Source organism: Perca flavescens, chromosome 19 (assembly GCF_004354835.1).
Source record: "Perca flavescens isolate YP-PL-M2 chromosome 19, PFLA_1.0, whole genome shotgun sequence".
NCBI classification, from domain to species: Eukaryota; Metazoa; Chordata; class Actinopteri; order Perciformes; family Percidae; genus Perca; species Perca flavescens.
In genome coordinates this window covers 14,546,426-14,551,815 of record NC_041349.1, presented here as the reverse complement: position 1 = coordinate 14,551,815, position 5,390 = coordinate 14,546,426, and positions in this window count along the sequence as shown.

The following is a 5,390-nucleotide window of genomic DNA, read 5'->3' as shown; positions in this document are numbered from 1 at the left end:
AAATAAATGAAAGGCTCTGTTCTGAAAGGCAAAACAATCTGATTTCAGGGGGGAATTGTATTTGTCATGCTGTGGAGCTTACCTAGCACAGTACCATACACCTGTACTTCACAAATGGTCAAAGTCTTCTGTAGTCCAGGAAGAACAACATGGATGAAGCGACCTTCCATTATCCCACAATTGTAGTTGTATTGTTGCTGTCCGTCTGCAATGTAGATGATGGCACACCTGAAAGAAGGAGGAAGTATAACTAAAAAGAAACATTTAAAGTTAAAAGACTATTAAAGTGTCTGGAAACTATTAGTGCTACTACAGCAACTAAGTACTCTTTTGTTCCTGCTAATATCACCTTTGGTTCTTGGTGTCATTCCTGAGGCCAATGTGGATCTCAGCACCGGTCAAGTTCTCTGAGCAGCAGTCGCTGGTGATAGACACATTACTAATGCGGTAGATACTCCGAAGGTCCAGTTGCCACCAGGGGTTGTCTTGCAGTGGGACTGAGGCACAGGTGTCTTGTGGAGCCTCCGTCCCAGAGTTTTCATCAATGGCCTTAAATGGAGCAGTTTCTGCAGAAGCTGGATTTGCAGACTGCGTAGCTATTCCTCTCGGTGCCACGTTTACTGGTGGGAGTGTCATTAAGGCAGTTATGAATAAATGTATTAAAAAATAACCAGTTACAGATTAATTTGGGAAACCGCATCATTAGTCTTCCTACTAAAATACAGTTAATCAAGAAAAATAGTCTACAGCCCCACTATAGCTGCTCTTTGAGGCTATAATGCTAATTGTAAAGCAAAATATTAGACAAATAGAAGATTTGACCTGATAATGGGGCGCATAATATAAGTCAATCTGAATAACATTTCCATCCCTAAACCATGTCACATTATGGGGCTAAAATCACCCAAAACATTTAAAGTTTCTTACCAAATGTCATTTAAAAAAAAATGCTAATTATAATGCTAATTGTAAAGCAAAATATTAGACAAATAGAAGATTTGACCTGATAATGGCGCACATAATATAAGTCAATCTGAATAACATTTCCATCCCTAAACCAAGTCACATTATGAGGCTAAAATCACCCAAAACATTTAAAGTTTCTTACCAAATGTCATTTAAAAAAAAATGATACATACACTGTGTGCTCTGTTTAAGATTGTTAAAATGTCTAAAAATATAATTACTTTGAATCATGAACACAAATAATTCACTGAAAGCTGTAGTTTCTGGGGATAGATGTTTTTTGTTATGTGTCCTGTGGTTTGTTATTTTGTGGTTATCGTTTCAAATGTATTGCATTTTCAGATATATTACTTTGATTGTTGATCTGTTAGATGTGATTAATGTGGGCTGTAAGTTTGTGATGAAAATGATTAAACATACATTTTAATTCCATAGAAATGCTTAGCTCTCACAACTTGGAAACTAGTTGTGAACGTAGACCGACTTTGTTCTTCACTGAAGATATTTTAGTATATAAGTATACAATAATAAACAATATTGTATCAGGAACACCACATAATTTAATCAACTTTAGATGCCATTTTTTAGCATTGCGTACCTCCTGTAACACTGGTAGTGGCATACACTTTGACCTCACAAAGCTGAACATATCCTACTCGAGGAAGAAAAATATTGACGTAGCGTCCTGTCATCTGGCTACAGTTGAAGTTCACAGTAACGGCACTGGTCACAGAGATAATTCCACATCTGAGGGGGAAAAAGGGGACAAGGGACAGATAGTAGAGAAAGATTTGTTATTGCAGAACAAAAACCCCCAGGCTTTTTCTAAACTGAAAATGTAACATGTATACAATGTCAGTGTGAATACTTGGGTGAAAACAAAATGGCACTAAAGTCTGAGTATCAGGCTAGTTTAACCCATAACATCACCTGGGATTGTTGTTGCCATTGTTCTCCAGTGAGTTACCAATGCGGACTTCTGCCCCGTTTAGATCATAAATGCAGCAATCTGTACGTCGAGTGACTTCAACTGATAAGATGTCATACGGAGCCAACATGTCCAATCTCCACCATGGGTTTTTCTGCAACTGAGTTGAAGAACAGCTCCCATCAAAATAGCTTGAATCAGTATTGCCATCAATCACCGTGCTTGGTAGAGTCCAGGGGAAATAAAGTGAAGACTGTGCAGCCACTCCACCCAGAGCCATGTTAGCTGGAGGATAGAAAAGTGACAAAGATCAATGTGTAAAACATCTACACAGGAGGGCACTTGAGTAGAAACTTAAAAACGCTGTGAAATGAAACAACAAAAAGACTACATAAACACTACACTACACGTATCTTATTGATGATTAATTGTTGTTCTTTAATATTTCATAAAACCATATAATACAAAGAAAACAAATTATCAAAATGCCTGTTATCCAACAGTGTGTTGTTTAATCTCACCTGCAGATATGTTTACTCATCAGTGGTGGGAAGTAACCAAGAAGATCAATTTGGAGGTACTGAGTATTTCCATTTTATTTTGCTTTATAATACACTTTTTACTCCACCACATCTATTTGACAGCTGTAGTTATTTTTCAGATTAAGATTTTACATAAAAAAGAAACATATGCTCAATGTATACAATACATTGTTCAACATGAAACCAGTGGTTTCAAAGTATTTTTTGGTTTGTCACCATTTACAAAAAATTGTAGTGTAGATGGGGAACCTTGTCACATGTTAGATTTCTGCGAGGTGTGAGAAGTTGAACCTAAGAATGATTTCTTTCTTTCTTTTTTAACTGCAAATGAAAGCTCAGCACTCATAGCCTTGAAACTATTAATAACCGAGCACAAAATAATTTCTAAATTCAGCAGAAAGTTGAATGTAAACAGACCTTAGTCTTCACTGAGGATATTTTGTAACTACGTATCAATAACACTAAATAATATTCTGTAAATTACGTTCACACAGGAACCACCCGGAATTAAATCTACTTTGGATGCCATTGATCATTGATCAATGATGATGCATTACCTCCTGTAAAGTAGGCAAACACTTTGACCTCACAAAGCGTAAGTCTCTTATTTACTCCAGGGATGACAATGTTGACGTAGCGTGCTATCATTTGGTTGCAGTGGAAGGTCATGGTAACATCAGTGGTCACGGTGACAACTCCATATCTGAGGGAGGAGGAGGCGAAAGAGTAGAAATGCAAAACTAAAACAAATAGCCCCCCACCCTTTCCCAAAAAGGAAAATATCTAACATGAGCACAATGGCAGTACTGGGGTAAAAACAAAATGGCAATCCAGTTTAAGTATCATGGTTAACCCATCGTATCACCTGGAATTGTTGTTGCCATTATTCTCCAATGAGTTACCAATGCGGATTTCTGCCCCTTTTAGCTCAAGAGCACAGCAATCGGATCTTCGGAGGATTACAATTGTTGAGATGTCATACAGACCCCCCAAGTCCACTCTCCACCAGGGGGTGTCCTGGTACAGAGTAGAAACACAGCTCCTATGACTATAGCTTGAATCAGGATTGCCATCAATTGCCAAGCTTGGTGTGTTCCAGGAGTCCCAAATTGAAGACACAGCAGCCACTCCACCCAGAGCCAAGTTAGCTGGAGAGTTGGCACAGTGACAAAGATCATAGAATTGATAAGCAAGAAGGCTACATGTTTGCAGAGCAAAATATGTAAAACATTTTCTCTTTTTGAAACAGAAATATATGTCATGTTTTAAGACTTTTCAAGACCTGCAGATATCCTGAATAAATGTTTAAGGCCCAGAGATGTCAAAGAACGCAGGTTATTCTCATGAACAATTCTTTGGTACGAAGAGTAATACATTATAATTGGTATGTATTCCACGTATTTTATAAACATATGCACCACAATGACTGGTGCAGTCCAAAACACAGGGGGGTGTGACGGAAAAAGTTAAGGTGAAAACAAAAAAATCTCCCAGGAAATGGGTGGTTGTGTTCCGGGAGTATGCTACATAGGGGGACTAGTGTTTTAACAAAAAAAACAAAGACTTTTTGTTGTTTTGGTGCAGTCGCCTTTAGTCGGACCAGGGACCTCACGGTGCTCTGCACACTGCTCACAGTTGTCTTTTCTCGGCTAATTTTAACTGTAGAGTCCACTAAACATAACTGTAATGTCTGGTAATCACATGACCAGCTGGTTATATCTTAGGATATCATACAAATTGTTGTGCGAAACACGTTCAGGAGAATGAGTTGAACGCATTTATAAAAGAGAAGAAAAGTCAAAAAAATAAATATATAAATTTGCGTAGCAGAACTTTGTTTCTTTTGTCCTGAACCATTAATCGTCTCATGACACACTGATGGGATCTAATGATGCCAACGCAGGATATTTTTACTGCAGAGCGAGTACTTCTGTTGCATTGGTACTTATACTTAAGTTAAAAATTAAGTACTTTTTCTACCATTGCTTTTTATACATATTTCCTTACCTGCCTGGAGAGTAAGACTGAAACTGAGAAGGATAAATCCTGCAAATAAAGTTGAACACCAACATTAAACTCATTCAATAAAAAAATAATATACATCTTTCACATAATTCCATATGTGTTCATTCATAGTTTTGATGCCTTCAGTGAGAATCTACAATGTAAATAGTCATGAAAATAAAGAAACACATTGAATGAGAATGTGTGTCCAAACTTTTGGCCTATACTGTACTTTCTTTCCAAAAATAGATTAAACCCTGCATAAGGTGCTCTCAGTTATTTTGTAAAAGTGAGTATTACCACTTTTCAAAGACAAACATATTCACTGAAAAAATATAGTAATATTATATGACTTACCCCAAATAAATATGAGTCTCCAAGTCCACTCCATGATCTATAGAAAATGTTTTAGTTTAATGGATAGTGTAACACAGAGAATGTTTTAAAACCTGAAACATTCTAAATCCAAAATGTTTGTTTATGGAGTTTTGACTTTGGTTCACAGAACTGCTGAAGATGCTGTCATCCTGTGATGTGCTTTTGAATCAACCCACATACAAATAAATGCAAACCACATTGACATTGTGACAGGAATGAGTGTGACTCTGGTCAATGAAAAAATTTGGCAACTTCTGACAGCTGACTGGTGCCCAGATCAAGCGTGTTTACGATCCAGATACAGGCAGAGAGCCCCTTCACAATAAAATGGTATTGTTGTCTGAAGGGGGCCTCAGCTTGTCTTGCAGTGTAAAATCTGTTCAAATTGATTGAATTAAGTTGAGAAATTCATCCCTACTTCTATACTAAGTATAATCAAAACAGTCAGTATGCAGACTTAAAGGCGCTTACGTTTTGACTGAGTGTGCTGTTGATGTACACTCTTGTCCCACAATGCAATACAAAAGTGACAACAGAAGTTTGACTGCCTTTGCACTGCACAACCAACATAT